At 38.7% G+C, this 20,178-nt stretch overlaps 1 long non-coding RNA gene across 5 annotated transcripts in view; it reads left to right on the forward strand.

Annotated features, from left to right (window-relative positions):
- Window positions 1–11,601, forward strand: part of LOC307180943 — a 510,594-nt gene extending 498,993 nt beyond the window's left edge. For all 5 annotated transcript variants that reach the window (XR_013825808.1, XR_013825809.1, XR_013825810.1 and 2 more), the window contains one exon: window positions 11,548–11,601. This is a non-coding gene — a long non-coding RNA (uncharacterized lncRNA). The remainder of the gene's footprint in view (window positions 1–11,547) is intronic.
- The last annotated feature ends 8,577 nt before the right edge of the window (window positions 11,602–20,178 follow it).

Raw genomic sequence — 20,178 nt, forward strand, 5'->3', positions numbered from 1 at the left:
AAAACATAGGAAGAACACTCTTTGACATAAATCACAGCAAGATCTTTTTTGACCCACCTCCTAGAGAAATGGAAATAAAAACAAAAATAAACAAATGGGACCTAGTGAAACTTAAAAGCTTCTGCACAGCAAAGGAAACCATAAAAAGACAAAAAGACAACCCTCAGAATGGGAGAAAATATTTGCAAATGAATCAACTGACAAAGGATTAATCTCCAAAATATACAAAGAGCTCATGCAGCGCAATACCAAAAAAAAAAAAAAAAAAAAACCCATCCAAAAATGGGTGGAAGACCTAAATAGACATTTCTCCAAAGAAGACATACAGATGGCCAAGAGGAACATGAAAAGTTGTTCAACATCACTAATTATTAGAGAAATGCAAATCAAAACTACAATGAGGTATCACCTCACACTGGTCAGAATGTCCATTATCAAAAAATCTACAAACAATAAATGCTGGAGTGTGCAGAAAAGGGAACCCTCTTGCACTGTTAATGGGAATATAAATTGATACAGCCACTATGGAGAACAGTATGGAGTTTCCTTAAAAACCTAAAAATAGAATTACCATATGACCCAACAATCCCACTAATGGGCATATACCCAGAGAAAACCATAACTCAAAAAGACACATGCACCCCAATGTTCATAGCAGCACTATTTACAATAGCCAGGACATGGAAGCAACCTAAATGCCCATCAACAGACGAATGGATAAAGAAGATGTGGCGCATATATACGATGGAATATTACACAGCCATAAAAAGGAACGAAGTTGGGTCATTTGTAGAGATGTGGATGGACCTAGAGACTGTCATACAGACTGAAGTAAGTCAGAAAGAGAAAAACAACTATTGTATATTAACGCATATATATGGAATCTAGAAAAATGGTACAGATGAACCTGTTTGCAAGGCAAAAATAGAGACACAGGTGTAGAGAACAAACTTATGGACACCAAACGTGGGAATGGGGGGTGGGATGAATTGGGAGATTGGGATTGACATATATACACTAACTAATATGTATAAAATAGGTAACTAATGAGAACCTGCTTATAGCACTGAGAACTCCACTTCACTGTACAGTAGAAACTAACACAACATTATAAGACAACTATACCCCAATTTAAAAAAAAAGGAAAGAAAAGTACTGTCTAGTGAGGGAGGCAGACAAGTAAATAGATCATTAACATAATGCCTAACTTGTTGGAATATTTAGTAAAATATCTGGGAAATGACAAATAGGGAAGTGTTGATACCTTTCTCACTGATCTGTCATAAATGATCCATTCATTTGATTGAGCCCATGCTCAAACTTGTGTGTCATTCAAAAATCTTCCTGTGTTTTACTTTCCATCTACAAAGTTAGTCTCCTTAATTCTGGCTACATTGAGTAACACAATATAAATGTTTTCATATATAACATTTTAGACACAAATATAAATTAAGTTTTAAATAGGTGTTTTGATCAAACCTTATAAATATGAAATTAAATTAGTAGAAAAAATGAAATACAATTTTATTACTCCTTTTTCTATGTTAGAAAAATAATAAAGCCATTCATTCAATATACTGTACATTTTATGATTAATCCACAATTGAGGATACTATACTTGGCTTCTCCAAATGTATGGTGACACAGAAGGGATTGAGAGGAAGCACATGAAACACCTATCCCCTCTTTATTAAAAGGCTAAGAGTTGTAATAGTTCTTTTTGATGGGTTAAGTACTGACCTATAAAAGTGAAGAAAATAGGCCAAGGAAGAAGGGGTAAGCCGGGTGGAAAGAGGTTGAAGTGTGGTTGCGTTGCTATAGAGTTATAAAACTCCTAGACCTGATCAAAGAGAGGAAAGCCAAAGTTCTTTCATGTGCTAGAATAGGATGTCTCAGAACATTCTTATGGAAAATAAGCAATGATCTTGCTTAACTGCTAACTGGGCTTCTTGGAGACTTTTTCTGTCTTTTTATTCCAACATCAGCAGTTTAATCAGGTTTATGAAGAGAGAGAAGAGCTTGTTAAAACTCCTTCTTTGTCTTTTCTTTTTTTCCCTCTTTTCTGCACACTGTTCAAAATCAACCAATAAATGAAAAACCTACATGGTAATGTCTCAGCTCATTAATGTGAAGAAAAATGGGAGGCATATTGGATAACAAATAAGTAACCAATCTTAAAAATAACTAATTGATGAAGTGCAAATGATGGCCCTTTCATAGTGCTATATTTAGTATGACTGAGATTCTTCCATAAAAACTTCGTTTCAGAGGAGATGGGAAATTTAAGCTTTAGAAGAGCAAAAAGTTGGTTTTCAAAAATGAGGAGGAAATGAATGCAGAATATCCAGATGCTTAGGAAGATGGAAAGACTATAATCTCAGCGATAATCTGTTCGTTTCTCTTGTTTCCCTGAATTTTTATCTTAGAGCGTCCAGGCTCTTAATACATTGAACATAAAATTTGCATTAGATCAGTGGCAAATATTTAGCATCAGCGAAAATAAAAATTACCAATCACTTCTTGGTGTTTGTGGCATGGGATAAGAGGAGAAGGAAGAAAATGAACGTCTTCTCTATTTTGATTGCTAAATTTCAATGCAAAGGACAAGACTAGCATATATGTTTGTGGACAGAAATGCAAACATTTTTAGAAATGCCATGAGTCACTGCTTAATCAAAAGGTCAAAGTAGACTTTTTAGATATAGGTTTCTCTATGGTCTTTTAAGATTGATTCTGTGTGAAAATTTGTGATCTGTGGAGCCAAACTACTTGGGTTCACATCACATCTCTCTGGTTTGTTAATTTAATCTCTCTATGCCTCAGTTTATTTGTTTTTTAATGGGCAGGGAATAATACCTTCCCTTTAATGTTGTAAAGATTTAATGAAATTATGTATGTAAAGCGCCTAAGGTAAATTTTGGCATAAAAATAGATGGTAAATGAGTGGAAGTTATGTTATTCACCAGAACTGAAACACCATGAGGGTATAAACTATGCATTATTTGTGATTGTATCCGCAATATTTTCATAAGTGCCAAGCACAAAATAAACACAATAAATGTTGAATGAATGCATGAACTCCAGTCCCCCACTGCATAAACTCATATGTAAATTGGTCATATCAATGATGGTGTTGGCTGCTGTTAGTGAATTCTCATTGACCACAACCAATGTAGTCAATAACAGGGTCCTCGTAGGAAACGGTTATTCTGGCTCTGCTTCTATGTAATGCAGGTGCTTGAACTACAATACGGGACCACTAGAGGGCAGAGAGACAGCAACTGGCTCTCTGACAGTAAACAGTTGGAATAAATGAAGGGCATATGGTTTGGGTTTTAACCTTTGGGTATTTCTTCTTTAAACTATTTCATCCAGGGGACTTCCCTGGTGGCACAGTGGTTAAGAATCTGCCTGCCAATGCAGGGGACATGGGTTCAAGCCCTGGTTCAGGAAGATCCCACATGCCACGGAGCAACAAAGCCTGTGCACCACAGCTACTGAGCCCGCGTGCCACAGCTACTGAAGCCCGCGTGCCTAGGGCCCATGCTCCACAATAAGAGAAGCCACTGCAATGAGAAGCCCATGCACCACAACGAAGAGTAGTCCATGCACCGCAACAAAGAGTAGCCCCTGCTTGCCACAACTAGAGAAAGCCTGTGCACAGCAACGCAGACCCAACACAGCCAAAAATAAAAATTAATTAATTAATTTTTTAAAAAGTACTAGTAAAATAAGAAGAAATAATACCCAGATAATACAAGTTTAAAGTGTTATCTTTAGGATTTTCCATGATAGTATCATGTCATCTGCAAACAGTGACAGTTCTACTTCTTCCTTTCCAATTTGGATTCCTTTTATTTCTTTTTCATCTCTGATTGCTGTGGCTAGGACTTCTAAAACTATGTTGAATAAACGTGGCGAGAGTGGGCATCCTTGTCTTGTTCCTGATCTCAGAGGAAATGCTTTCAGCTTTTTCACTGAGTTGAGTATGATGTTAACTGTGGGTTTGTCATATATGGCCTTTATTATGTTGAGGTATGTTCCTCTATGCCCACTTTCTGGAGAGTTTTTATCATAAATGGATGTTGAATGTTGAATTTTATCAAAAGCTTTTTTTGCATCTATTGAGATGATCGTATGGTTCCTATTCTTCAATTTGTTAATGTGGTGTATCACATTGATTGATGTGTGAATATGGAAAAATCCTTGCATTCCTGGGTTAAATTCCACTTGATCATGGTGTATGATCCTTTTAATGTATTGTTGGATTCGGTTTGCTAGTAGTTTTTGAGGATTTTTGCATCCATGTTCATCAGTGATATTAGCCTGTAATTTTCTTTTTTTTGTGATAACTTTGTGTGGTTCTGGTATCAGGGTAATGCTGGCCTCATGTAATGAGTATCACCTCACACCTGTCAGAATGGCTATCACCAAAAAGAACGCAAATAACAGATGTTGGCAAGGATATGGAGAAACAGGAGCCCTCGTACACTGTTGGAGGAAATGTAAATTGGTACAACCACTGTGGAAAACAGTATGGAGGTTTCTCAAAAAACTAAAAATAGAACTACCGTATGACCCAGGAATTACACTCCTTGGTATATATCAAAACAAAACAAAACAAAACACTAATTTGAAAAGATACATGCACCTGAATGTTCATAACAGCATTATTTATAATTGCCAAGATATGGAAGCAACCTAAGTGTCCATCAACAGATGAATGGATAAAGAAGATGTGGCATACACACACACACACACACACACACACACACACACACACACACACACACAATGGAATACTACTCAGCCATAAAAAAGAATGGAATGTTGCCATTTGCAGCAACATGGATGGACTTGGAGGGCATTATGCTAAGTGAAATAAGTCAGACAGAGAAAGACAAATACTGTATAATATCACTTATATGTGGAATCTTAAAAATACAACAAACTAGTGAGTATAACAAAAAAGAAGCTAAATCACAGATATAGAGAACAAACTAGTGGTTACCAGTGGGGAGAGGGAAGCGGGGAGGGGAAGAATAGGGATGGGAGACTGGGAGGTACAAAGTATTGGGAGTAAGGTAGGCTACAAGGATGTATTGTACAACATGGGGAATATAGCCAATATTTTGTAATAACTGTAAATGGAAAGTAACATTCAAAATTTTTAAAATTAAGTGTTAAGTGTCAAATCCTCTTTTTTATCCATTCTAAACTTATTATATAAAGTTAAGAGTCAGAGAGAGGTGCAGTTTACAGATATTTTTGAGTTTTAGATATGCAAATTTTTATATTCTTTTGTTGGTTGCTAGTCAGTATAATTAATTACATTTCACTGCATACATGGGACTTTTCCAAAATAGTAGAGAAAGTACCGAGCGTTGTCATTGCATTTCAGGAGAAAAGTAACACACTTTAAAAAATGTTTGCCAAAATGATGAAATGTTCTTTCTGATTGCAATATAAGTAATATACTTAAGTAGCTTTCAGTGAGTAGAAAATCTAGCTGTGTCACTTGGTTTAAAGAATTATAGCTATCATTTTTTAGATTAGAAGTGTGGTAGCTAGGACGTTATCCTGCCTTTCAAAACTATGCCATCTATGTGTAAGGGAAATGGGAATGACTAAGCTCATTTAGATAGGCACACAGATGCCTGTCAACCAGTGACCCACGTCTTCCCTCAGAACCAGTACAGTTGGAGAAACTGACCTCTTTCGTTTTAGGCTGCATTATGAACAAGAAGCAAATATGGAACTATAAAATGTACAAATGAAATTGGGCTAAACTGGGGGGAAAAAGGCAAAAACTGAAAGGTTAAAAAAAATCCAGAAAATTGCTATCCCATTATAGAGGTAAGACCAATGCAAATAACTTAATTTTTAACAGTTTTATTGAAGAATAATTCATGTCATAAAAATCACCAATATAACATAGAGAATTCAGTGGGTTTTAGTATATTCATAGTGTTATGCAACCATCATCATTATCCAGTTTTAGAACTTTTTCATCACCCCAAAGAGAAACTCTATACTCATTAAGCTGTCAATCCCCATTCTCCCCTTCCACCTTCAGACCCTGAAAACCACGAACCTCCTTTCTGTTTCTATAAATTTGCCTATTCTAAACATTTCATAAAAGTGGGGCCATACAATATATGGCCTTCTGTATCTGCTTACTTCATTTAGAATGATGTGTTGAAAGGTTGATCTGTGTTGAAGCATATATCAGTACATATTCCATGTTATTGCCTAATAATATTTAATTGTATAGATACATCAAGTTTTATTTATCATTCATCATGTGATAGACATTTGGGTTATTTCCACTTTTAGGCTTTTATGAATTGTGCCGCTATGAACACTCATATACAAGTTTTTGTGTGGACATATGTTTTCATTACACCTGGATGTATACCTAGGACTAGAATTCCTGGGCCCTATGATTCCTATGTGTTTACCCTTTTGAGGAATTGTCAGACTGTCTCCCAAAGCAGCTACACCATTTTACATTCCCATGATCAGTGCTTGAGGTTTTCAGTTTCTCCACATCCTTGCCAACACTTGCTATTACTTGTCTTTTTAATTATAGGTATCCTGATGGGTATGAAGTGGTACCTCATTATGATTTTGATTTGCATTTCCAGGATGAATAATAATATTGAGCATCTTTCCCTGTGCTTATAGGACATTTGTGTTTCTTCTCTGGAGAAATGCTTAAGACCCTTTGACCAATTTTTAGTTTTTAATATTTGTCATTTTATGAGTTCTTATATTCTGAAAATGTCTCTTATGAGATGTATCATTTGCAAACATTTTATCCCATTCTGAGGGTTATTTTTCACTTTTTTTTTTTTTTTTTTTTTTTGCGGTACGCGGGCCTCTCACCGTTGTGGCCTCTCCCGTTGCGGAGCACAGGCTCCGGACGCGCAGGCTCAGCGGCCATGGCTCACGGGCCCAGCCGCTCCGTGACATGTGGGATCTTCCCAGACTGGGGCACGAACCGTGTCCCCTGCATCGACAGGCAGACTCTCAACCACTGTGCCACCAGGGAAGCCCCTATTTTTCACTTTTTTGAAGATATCCCTTGACACACAATTTTTAAAATTTTGGTGAAGTCCAATTCATCTATTTTTTCTTTTGTTGCCTGTGCTTATGTCATGTCTAAGAAACTGTTGCCTGATCCAAGATCATATGATTTATTCTTAGGGTTATTTTTAGATATAAACTTATTTATTTATGGCTGCGTTGGGTCTTCATTGCTGCGTGCGGGCTTTCTGTAGTTGCAGTGAGTGGGGGCTACTCTTCCTTGCGGTGTGCAGGCTTCTCATCATGGTGGCTTGCTTTTGTTGTGGAGCACGGGCTCTAGGCGCACGGTCTTCAGTAGCTGTGGCACGTGGGCTCAGTAGTTGTGGCTTGCGGGCTCTAGAGCACAGGCTCAGTAGTTGTGGTGCACGGACTTAGCTGCTCCGCAGCATGTGGGATCTTCCCGGACCAGGGCTCAAACCCATGTCCCCTGCATTGGCTGGCGGATCCTTAACCACTGCGCCACCAGGGAAGTCCAATTCTTAGGTTTTCTTCTAATAGTTGTATAGTTTTAGCTGTTACATTTAGGTCATTGATCCATTTTGAGTTCAATTTTTTTTAATATGGTATAAGGTAGATATCCAACTACATTCTCTTGCATGTGGGTATCCAGTTGTTCCAGCACCATTTGTTGAAAAGACTATTATTTTTCCATTAGATGATCTTGGCACCACTGTCAAAAATCAATTGCTCAATGGACTTGTAAAATAGATAGCTAGTGGGAAGCAGCCGCATAGCACAGGGAGATCAGCTTGGTGGTTTGTGACCACCTAGAGGGGTGCGATAGGGAGGGTGGGAGGGAGACGCAAGAGGGAAAGGATATGGGGATCTATGTATACGTATAGCTGATTCACTTTGTTATAAAGCAGAAACTAACACACCGTTGTAAAGCAATTATACTCCAATAAAGATGTTAAAAAAATCAATTGCTCATAATCATAGATTTATTATCCAATAACCTTTAAAATTTATTTTTTACTAGAGTCTTGATTTTTTAGGCAATCAGTTATGTCAACTACAAATAGATAGGATTTTTTCCTGAATATTTATAATGATTATTTTATTATTCTTATTGTAATAGAAATAATTTCCAGAATAAGATTTAGGATTAGTGGTGATAGCAGGCATCTAGTTGTTTTTCCCAACTTAATGGAAATCACTTAGCATAATGTTTGCTCTGTGTTTGAGGTAAACAGACATTGTGTGGTTCACTTGTTTCCTTCAGTCCCTACTTCTTAACTTTTTTTTTTTATTAAAAATGCCTACTGAATATTGTCAGATGCCTTTTGGCACATTGATACATTTTTCTTCTTGAATTTGTTAATGTGATAAGGTGTACTTTTGTCATTAAGGCAACATGATACCGATGCAAAATGAACAAGTAGACCAATGGAACAAAATAAAGAGCTCTGAAATAGAAAAAAAAGAAATCAATTGCTCATGGATGTATGGGTTTATTTATAGATTCTCAATTTGATTACATTGATTTATATGTCTACCTTTAGGCCAGTAGTACACTATCTTTATTACTGTGGCTTTGTCGTAAGTCTTTACAGATTGTTTTGCCTATTCTGGGTCCCTTACCTTTCCATATGAACTTTAAGATCAACTTGTTAATCTCTGCAGAAAAAGCAACCAGGATTTTGATAGGGATTGCACTGTATCTGTAGATCAATGTGAAGATTATTGCCATCTTAACAATATTGTCTTGCATTTCATAAACATGAGATATAATTCCATTTATTTAGCTTTTCTTTCATTTATTTCAACCTAATCATCTTTAATAACTTAATTCTGTAGAAGGAACTTTTTTACGGGGTGGGCTTTGGCAGTCATCCATCTCCTGTCACATTGTGATGCCTCTTTCTGGCATTTGTATTGTCTTATGCTTTAGGTATTTTCTTGGAAAATATAATAGATGATGTGCAATTGGACTTGGGTTAATACAATCTCTGTCACTTAAGAACCGTGGGATCATAGGGAAATTAAATCATTTTTGGTGCCCCAATATCCTCTTCTTTAAAATGGAGAAAATGCCAGCTTCAGGATTACTGTAGGGAATCAGTAAGTATTGGAAAGTGTCTGCATCCTCTGGCGCATCATGCTCATTCAATAAATGGTACTCTCCTTTATACCCCTTGCTGACATACAGAAGAAATCTTTCCTTAAGATGAGTGCTAAGGGATAATGGGAAAACCAATCACTGATACTGTGCTACCCTTGCAGGCAGTAGATCCAACTTCCTTAAAATAATAGTCATCTCAAGAATCTTTTGGGGGAGATTTTAGGACATGTGTCTTTCAAATCACACACTATAGACTACTCTCCCACAATTGTATTAAGCATTTACTACACACATAATTTTGTTAAGAATCACAGTCTTGTGAAAGGCAAAAATAACACTTTGCCTAAAGGTACTGCCATTTGAGGCGAGGAGACGAGAAATAAAAAATAAGTAAGTTAGAGCTGTCACGGAGATCATACCTGTTAGTATCTTCTCAAGAGAATTATCCCAAATAAGCGATATGAGGCTTCAGAGGAAGGAATGATCGAATATGGACTGGACTGATCTACAAGGCTTCAAGTAAATGAGGTGAACTTTGCCTTGGACTTAGGAAGCCTTAGATAGGAAGAGTAACGGGGGAGGAAAGGGAGGCATGAGTAAGAGAAAATTTGTGTGATTTTTTCATGCCCAATCATAGGGAATTATAAAGCTTTCCCTGGCTTCGTGGGGTAAAGCTGCCCTGCCCATGCTAGACTTGGGTCTCAGTCACAGCACTGCAGCCTCTGAGGGGAGCTGCGCTCAAGGACTCTGATCCCTCTGACCAGTCACCCACTTCACATATTTGCATTCCTAACTCCTGTGCCTTCATTCCTAGGTCTCGTTATCTGAGGCCTTGGACAGAAGTCCTCTTCAGGGGCCCTTGCCTAGGCCTCCTTATCAGGAGAGGAGGGGAAAACCTTAAAGACACTTGCACACTCTGATTTAGTACCCAGTGCTTTTCCACACCAGCTCAGGGTCTGTAAAAATATCAGAGCCCTTATGTTCCAGACTCTCTCAACAGTGAGATGACCCTCCCATCTGTACAGATCACCCGACCCTCAATGGGTACGCAGTTCCACAGAGCAAAATGGGACAGGGGCTATCGGCACTTGCTTCGGGTTTAGCCTCTTGCTTATATTATCACAGAGAGTGATTAAAGGCTTAACTCTTTCATTTTTGGCTCATGGCTTTAATGGGCTACTCCAACAGCTGACAGCTCATCAATCTCTCCAAGCTCAGCTGAGCTCTTGATAATAAGAGCAACTTGCCCTGACTATGCGAAAGAGCACATTTCTTGGAAGAATATGAGATAGCTTAGAAAATTGAAGGAAAAGCGAAGGAAGCAAACTTCAGAAAGGACAGAGGGCAGAGAATCCTAGGGAGTAATATCTAATTAACAATACTTCAGGGATCACTTTCTAGGTGAATCAGGCCCAAGCCTTGTGTTTAGTACTTATATAACTTCATTCTGAGTGAAAATTCCAGACAGAGAGAGTTTGGCCCAATTAGAGTCACATTCCCACTTTGGGTACCTTGCTTGATGGTCCACCAAGCTTGTATCCAGTAGGGGTTGGGTTGTTCCCAAGAGAAACATTTGCTACGGGAAGAGGATGACTGCATACTGGTAGAGGGGGAAAAAAAAAAAAGACACGTAAATTGTAGGGAAGCATTTGGAGGAATAGTAAGGATCCCAGCTTCCTAGGGCCACAGGGTTCATGTAGAATAAATAGTAGGGGATACACTAGGAATATCAGAGGTGTATTGTGGGGAATCTTAAAAGTCAGACTAAGGAGTTTATTCTTTATCCTACAGCCACAGGGAGACATTTAAAATATTTTGTCAGTGAAGCAAATGATAAAAGTAATCATTTAGGAACGTTGCCCTGGTAACATGAGGATGAATTGGGGAGGGAAGGGGAGCAAGCTAGGAGGTTACTATAAGAACAGGCATGAAGTATTACGCCTGAAGGAGGATGAATGGAAGGAAATGGCTAGCCATTGCAAAGGTAGATTTTGGCAATTGACTGGTTGGATGAGAGTTAGGAGAATCAAGATGGAAGCTGACCAAGAGATATATTGGGAAGTGAGGGAGAGCACCTTGTTTTAGGTGAAAAGAAAACCTCAGCTTCTCCATCCATCAAACAGAGTAAGAGCTAGATCTCTAAGGTGACTTCTAGCTCTCAATTTTTCTGATTATGTGAGTTTTGTTTTAGACACATCTGTATGTATATTAGGCTTGTGCATGCATTGTTTAAACACATAGGCCTGTTCTCTGGGGCTTAGGGCTGGATCTATTATTCAGTCAGCCATTTTACTTTCTGTCCCTAGACTATTCTTAGTCAGGAGACAGTGGCGCTGTTCGCTGCCATCCCGCAGCAACAGGGGCCCAGTGCCTTATATTTGCATATCCCTTTGCAGGTGGAGTATTCTTCACACCCATGATGGAGGATGCATTTCACTCTGCGAGGTAAGCAGTATGGTAATATAACCATTTTATTGATGAAGAAATTGAGGCCTAATAAGATGAAGAGACTTGTCCAGAGCCACACAGCTAGGAGGTGGAGTGAGGACTAAGATTCAGTTATTCTGCTTTAGTCCAGGACTCTTACACTGTACTAGCTATGAAAAAGTCCTGGCCTTTGAAGAAATTAAGACAGCATACAGGGCTTGCCTGGTGGCGCAGTGGTTGAGAGCCCGCCTGCCGATGCAGGGGACACGGGTTTGTGCCCCGGTCCAGGGAGATCCCACATGCCGCGGAGCGGCTGGGCCCGTGAGCCATGGCCGCTGAGCCTGCGCGTCCGGAGCCTGTGCTCCGCAACGGCAGAGGCCACAGCAGTGAGAGGCCCGCGTACCGCAAAAAAAATAAATAAATAAAAGACAGCATACAAAGGACTAGCTGACAGGGTGCTATAGCAAATGAAAATATTATAAGCATTTGGGTCCTTGAAAATCAGGTCTGCCTGCTTTCTTTCCAAAAGTCAGAATATGGATTGAACAGAAGAGGGAGATGTGTGTGTTATAGAATGATTTCTGTGAGCTGGTTTCAATAATTTACTTTCTATTTCACTTCTCCCTAACATAACCACATAGTTCAATGAAATTAAGTATCCTTCAAAATTGGGCATTTAAAAAGAAGCTTATTGGGGCTTCCCTGGTGGCGCAGTGGTTGGGAGTCCGCCTGCCGATGCAGGGGACAAGGGTTTGTGCCCCGGTCCGGGAAGATCCCACATGCCGCGGAACAGCTGGGCCCGTGAGCCATGGCCACTGGGCCTGCATGTCTGGAGCCTGTGTTCCGCAACGGGAGAGGCCACAACAGTGAGAGGCCCGCGTACCGGAAAAAAAAAAAAAAAAAAAAAAGCTTGTTGTTGAAAGGACTGATAAAAATAGAAAGATATAAGAAATGAGACCAACCACTCAGTATTTCCGCCTCTCATCCATTGTCCTTTGGCTGAAGTATGGAACGCTCTTATGGTTTGGGCATATGCGTCACCACAGGGATGAATGTCACTCCTGGTGGACAATGTTAATGGCTCCTCCTGGACCATGGCTCAGCTGCATGAGTACCCTGATAGCCGCCGTTCCTCATTTTTTCCTATTCCAGGGAGCACTAGTGAATAGTCAAGTTGACTCTTAGGGCATCGTCCTGAGAGGCAGGGATGTTTGTAATGGCTTTTACCATTCTTGCCTATCACAGTAGAAACACCTTCCTATTGGATCTTCTCCCCCAAGCCCGCAACTCTCTAGAAGTGGAGAAAGGCGCTTATGATTCATTGATTTATTGCTTCCTAAAATACAGACAAAGGAGAGGGAGGTCTAGCAATATTGGTTCAGCTACATTATCTTCTTTAAGGAGAAAATTTTAAAAACTCAAAACACTCCTCTGATTGGGTCATGCAGACCGGTACAAAGTTATCTTTTGAACCCTGAGGTATTTTGAAAGGATGTTTTAAAAAGCCATGCTAATAAAATCTAAGCATCAGTTTGGCCTTTATTTGTTACAAAAAGAGGAAAACTCATGTGCGGAATCTCAAATCTGCTTCCCCATTCTTTAGCCCAACCCCTATGATCAGATAATCACAAATAGAGCTTTCAGAACTGTCCTCTGCTGTCCATCAGTCCGTCTATCTCATAAAGGCAGAGGCAGAGAAATCATCCTTTTGAGCCACTGCCTTTATCTTCAAACCTGACAAATTCTGGCTAAGCAAAAGGCCAACATAACAAACTAGGTTTCACGGAATACTGATTATACCTGTTTACCATTAAGTTGTCTGTCTCTGTGTGTGTGATGGAGGGGGGAGGGCTGGGGGCAGGTAAGTCAATAGATATACTGTTTTTCTATTTTAATTATTTATTCCCATAAATATTTTTTTCTTAAACCTCTAGCTCTTGTTACAATATGTCTGCTAGTGAGTACTCACAGATAACAAAAATGAATTAGCAAAAATGGAAAACAGGCACTAACAGAAAAAAAGCTACCAAAATCTTATCCACACCCTGTCACATGCGTACAGCTTTAGGTAAAATTTTTCAAGTTCATTTTTCAGGCAAGTTTTTCCTCAACGTATATGCATTCATGATCACTCTCAGCTTGGGACCCTTTTGAGAACTTTCATCTAAGTCAGTGTTTTATCTTCTGTTGAAGCTCTACCCTAAAAGAAATGACTGAGTATCTTGTCCCAAATATTAGCAGTTTGAATCTGATGAACTAATTTGAGGAGTAGAAATGACACTTCAGTTAAACTAGGCCTCTACGTTTCTTTTTTAATTTACTTACACCCATCCCCAGAACTTGAGTTCCAATGAACTGAGCCCACATGAAGTGCCAGGCACTTTGCTCGTTGATGGAGATAGAAGCCCAGATAGAGCATGGCCCTTACACTCAAGACCCTCAGAGCCTACTAGGAAATACAGAAATAAAAGCAAATAATTCTAACACGATGCAGAGTGATACCTGTGACAACAGAGATTTGTTCCAAGCACTATATGTACCAAACAGAAAAGGTACAAATCTACTTAGGTGTAAGGAGGGGCTTTTCTGAAGAGGGGATATTTACTTAGGGTGTTGAAATATGATTAGGAGCTTTTCAGACAAAGCAAAATGAGTAAAGGCAATGTGAAAAGAGTAAAAACTGATAGGAAGCTAAGATGACTGTTAGAGCCAAATATATGGGGCAAAATAAAAAATTCAAAAAAGCCCACTGATTTACAGCTTAATCATATGAGCACAATGAATATTTAGAGACTGTATGATATAAAAAGAACAATCAGAATAAGCTATTATGTCTTCCTGAATCTCATTTAAAACCTAATTAGATCTGGGGGGAAGCTGGCAGAATCCTGTCTGGGTGGAAGGAGATAGATCTGTCAGTGTAAAAAAAAAAAATAATGAAAAGTCAGCTTATTTCTCTACAAGCCCAGCGTTTATCTTTAAACTCTATTTTGCAATGCTAGAAGAGTAGACACTCGTGTTAGAAGAGATATTCTGGTTTATACATTTTTTAAATATATTTTCATCTGATCCATACAACCACCCTTTGGGGTCTGGACAAATAGAACAAGTATTCTTATCCATTTTACCCATATATAAACTAAGCTCAGAGAATTAAAATCCTTGTCTGAAGTCACAAAGCCTGTCAGTTTGCAGAGTCAGAACCAAAACCCAGATCTTCTGACGCTAAGTTCTCTGTTCTCTACTATGCCGCATACTTTATTTACCAAAATCTGCAACCAATGTACAGAGCAAATTATGCCATAAAATTGTAACTGTACTCAAATTGTTCTATGGTAATCTTCAATTATATCAATTAATTAAAATGAATTAATTCACTTCTTCACAGTAAATCTATTTATAATCATATCCACCTTGAGAGACATGTAGGCATGAGGTAACTTTTTTCCAGAAAGCCTTACAAGTGGAAAACTCTGTATTTTTCTGCACCTTGCTTATTGCCCTGGGAGGCTGACTTACGTAGACTTACATCAATAAGGTCCCTTGCCTTCAACTTCTTGTTGGGTTTGGCCAGTGGGAGACAATGACAGGTGAGAGAAAAAGATGAAAGTGAGATTGGGGTATGTATTCCCCTGCCTTGCCCCCTGCTGTTCTACAATGGGACGACAATGTCCCTCTCCTAAAGGCCACAGCTCCTGTCCTGTGGCCCTCTCCATATTACTACAGGCACACCTCGTTTTATCATGCTTCAGTTTATTGTGTTTCACAGATAATGCATTTTTTACAAACTGAAGGTGTGTGGCCACCCTGCATCCAGCACGTATATCAGTGCCGTTTTTCCAACAGCATTGGCTCACTTTGTGTCTCTGGGTCACATTTTGGTAATTCTCACCATATTTCAAACTTTTCATTATTATTATGTTTGTTATGGTGATCTGTGATCAGTGATCTTTGATGTTACTATTGTCATTGTTTTGAGGCCACGAACTGCGCCCGTATAAGATGGTGAACTTAAGAATCGCATGTCTCTCACTTCACATCAAAACCTAGAAATGATTAAGCTTAGTGAGGAGGGCACGTTGAAAGCCAAGGTAGGCCAAAAGTTTGTTGTCTGTGCTCGATAGTTAGCCAAGTTGTGAATGCAAAGGGGGGTTCTTGAAGGAAATTAAAAGCGCTACTCCAGGAAACACATGAATGATAAGAAAGCAAAACAGCCTTATTGCCGATATGGCGAGTTTTACTGGTCTGGATAGAAGATCATACCAGCCACAACATTCCCTTAAGCCAAGGCCTAATCCAGAGCAAGGTCCTAACTCTCTAAAATTCTATAAAAGCTAAGAAGAAAAGTTTGAATCTAGCTGAGGTTGGTTTATGAGGTTTAAGGGAAGAAGCCATCCCCATAACATAAAAGTGCCAGGTGAAGCAACAAGTGCTGATGTACAATCTGCAGCAAGTTATCCAGAAGATCTAGCTAATATCATTAGTGAAGATGGCTACATTAACAACAGATTTTCAACGGAGATGAAACAACCTTCCATTGGAAGAAGATGCCATGTAAGACTTTCATAGCTAGAGAGGAGAAGTCAATGCCTGGTTTCAAAGCTTCAAAGGACAGGCTGACTCTCTTGTTAGGGGCTAATGCAGCTGGTGACTTTCAGTTGAAGCCAATGCTCATTTACCATTCTGAAAATCTCAGGGCCCTTAAGAATTATGTTACATCTACTCTGCCTGTGCTCTACAAGTGGAACAACAGAGTCTGGATGACAGCATATCTGTTTACAACATGGTTTACTGAATATTTTAAGCCTACCATTGAGACCTACTGCTCAGAAAAGAAGATTCCTCTCAAAATATTACTGCTCATTGATAAGTGTCTGGTCACCCAAAAGCTCTGATGGAGATGTACAATGAGATTAATATTTTTTTCACACCTGCTAACACAGCATCCATTCTGCAGCCCATGGATCAAGGAGTAATTTTGGCTTTCAAGTCTTATTATTTAAGAAATACATTTCATAAGGTGATAGCTACCATAGATAGTAATTTCTCGGATGGATCTGGGCAAAGTACATTGAATACCTTCTGGAAAGAATTCACCATTCTAGATGCCGTTAAGCACATTTGTGGTTCGTGGGAAGAGGTTAAAATAGGAATATTCACAGGAGTTTGGAAGAAGTTGATTCCAACCCTCATGGATGACGCTGTGGGGTTCAAGACTTCAGTGGAGGCAGTAACTGCATTTGTGGTGGAAATAGCAAGAGAACTATTAGAATTAGAAGCGGAGGCTGAAGATGTGACGGGATTGCTGCAATCTCATGATAAAACTTTAAGGGATGAGGAGTTGCTTCTTAAGGATGAGCAAAGAAAGTGGTTTCTTGAGATGGAATCTACTCCTGGGTGAAGATGCTGAGAAGATTGTTGAAATGGCAACACAGGATGTAGAATATGACATCAACTTAGTTGATAAAGCAGCAGCAGGTTTTGAGAGGACTGACTCTGATTTTGAAAGAAGTTCTACTGTGGGTAAAATGCTATCAAACACTGTTGCATGCTACGGAGAAATCTTTTGTGAGAGGAAGAGTCAATCTGTACAGCCAACTTCATTGTTGTCCTACTTTAAGAAAGTGCCACGGCCACCCCAGCCTTCGGCAACCATCACCCTGATTGGTCAGCAGCCGTCAACATCAAAGCAAGACCCTCTGCAAGCAAAAAGATTACAACTCTCTGAAGGCCCAGATGATGGTTAGCATTTTTAGCAATAAAGTATTTTTAATTCAGGTATGTACTTGTTTTTAGACATAATGCTATTGCTACAATATAACTTTCACATGCACTGGGAAACCAAAACATTCATGACTCATGTTATTGCTATATTCGCTTTATGGCAGTGGTGTGGAATCAAACCCACAATATCTCTGAGCTATTTCTATATGCTTTCTGGGTACCAATAATCATTCTCTCCTTTGCCCCTTCAAGCCTAGCGTTGGTAACAGCTCCTGTTGTTATCCCTGGGGCACTTCACAATTCCTTGTTGCTTTTCCTAAATGCTCCCATGCTTTTGCAAATAGTCCCTATGCTAATTCCTCCTCAAATTATCCAAGAAGAGTGTGCCGTCCATTTCCCGCTTGGACCCTGGCTGATAAAGCCCCTCACTTTTTGTTTCCTTGTATCCATCTTCTCATACAGGCTTCTGGTTTTCTAATAACCATCATACATTCACTGAAGCATTCTTATTCTCACTGTTTCCCCAAATCCCCATGTTCTGGTCAGTGCTAGCTCTTAGTTGTGAAAGCATTCATATGAATATCTCTGTCAGATGTGTTTAGTGTTTAAGGGGGAAAACCTTTAGTCCCTAAAGGGCTATGGAGTTGTTGGTGCTTAAAATGTAATTGCACTAGAGTCATGGCAAGACTCACGCCACGTTTCACAAATATGACATATGTATATGTATCTCAGCTGGATGTAGGTTTGTTAAAAATTTTCAGCTTTAAGCTGTTGATAGTGCAGTAGCAAATCCAAGCTGAACTATTTAATTATGATGACCATGCATCCTAGAAACTGTTTTTGTAACTTGGACACAGTGCCTTTCTCAACACAGTTTATTTTCTTGAAAGAAAGAAAACTAAGAAAACCAACAATGGGTTCTTATGCAAAGAATATTTCTAATAGGAAGAGAGCTGTTATTTTAAGTATTAACATTGTCATGGACACAGCACAAACTGGCTTTTCTGTGACTACATTTTTCTTCCTACATTTAAAATGGGAACCCTTTGAATATGGGTTACTGTGTTGCAAGTTAGCACCTGCAGCTCAGGCAAGAGTCTCTACAAAAATCAGAGAGCTACTGGGAACAATTATCTATCCATATGTCAGAGCAAAGCCTGTATATGTGCATGCCCATGGAAGAGCTCAAATGAACATGAACATCTGAGATTCTGCAGAGCTGTTTTACTGAATAGTATTTTCTTATTGAAGTATAGTTTATTTACAGTGTTGGGTTAGTTTCTGGTGTACAGCAAAGTGATTCAGTTATATATATATTCTTATTCATATTCTTTTCCATTATAGGTTATTACAAGATATTAAATATAGTTAGTTCCCTTTGCTATACAGAAGGACCTTGTTGTTTATCTATTTTATATATAGTAGGGTGTATATGTTAATCCCAAACTCCTCATTTATCCCCCCACCTTTGGTTACCATAAATTTGTTTTCTATGTCCGTGGGTCTGTTTCTGTTTTGTATATAAGTTCATTTGTATCATATTTTAGATTCCACATGTAAGTGATATCATGTCATATTTGTCTTTCTCTGTCTGGCTTACTTCACTTAGTATGATAATCTCTAGGTCCATCCATGTAGCTGCAAATGGCATGATTTCATTCTTTTTTATGGCTGAGTAGTGTTCTATTGTGTATATATATATATATATATATATATATATATATATATATATATATATATATATGTATACCACATCTTCTTTATCCATTCATCTGTTGATGGATACTTAGGTTGCTTCCATGTCTTGGCTAATGTAAATAGTGCTGCTGTGAACATTTAGGTGCATGTATCTTTTTGAATTAGAGTTTTCTCTGGATATATGCCCAGGTGTGGGATTGCTGGATCATATGTTAGCTCTATTTTTAGTTTTTTAAGGAACCTTCATACTGTTCTCCATAGTGGCTGTGCCAATTTACATCCCCACCAACAGTGCAAGAGGGTTCCCTTTTCTCCATACCCTCTCCAGCATTTATTGTTTGTAGATTTTATGATGATGGCCATTCTGACGGTGTGAGATGATATCTCATTGTAGTTTTGATTTGCATTTCTTTAGTAATTAGCGATGTTGAGCACCTTTTCATGTGCCTCTTGGCCATCTGTATGTCTTCCTGAGTAGTATTTCTGAAGTCTTACCTCAGAATACTGTAGTACAGAGGAAGTTCGAGCAAATATGTCAACAGCAAACATGCTTGTTTGGTGTTAGAAAACTGCATCAGTTCATTTTGTTGTATTTACTGATCTGATCTGTGAAACAAACTCTCAGCTGATTCATATAACTCTTGTGTTTTGCTGTTATTGCCCACTAAATTGACCATTTGACCAAATTATTAGTTGCTGTGGCTTTCTGTAGAAGAGGGTAAGTTCTGACAAACTGTGGGGGATGGAGGAAAGCACTTTAGTTAGCTTTGTAATGAACATCCACAAATGATCCCCAGAAACAAAGCATCTATTATGGGATGGCAGATTCCTAAACCATCATCACAACCTGATTCTTTAAAATAGCACAACAATGCAAACAATTTAGTGATAACTTCTAAAGCTGTACTTGAAATAGGGCAACTTCCACGCACAGAAATAGAGAATTTGTTGCTGGGATGTCTGTAGTGTCTGTGGATTTTTAAAATAAGTCCCAGTTTTACTCTTGATCTGGAACATCTCATTATCATTATCAAAAGGGAGACTTGGTTCTGATGTCTTACATGTTTACTATCTTTAAAATATAGCCAGGGGATTGCAGTCCCTGACATTTACATTTATCTGATTTATTGTCCACAGGCTTTGAATTGCTTATTTAATTTAAATTAATGGGCCGTGTT

Source organism: Stenella coeruleoalba, assembly GCF_951394435.1.
Source record: "Stenella coeruleoalba genome assembly, chromosome: X".
Lineage (NCBI taxonomy): Eukaryota > Metazoa > Chordata > Mammalia > Artiodactyla > Delphinidae > Stenella > Stenella coeruleoalba.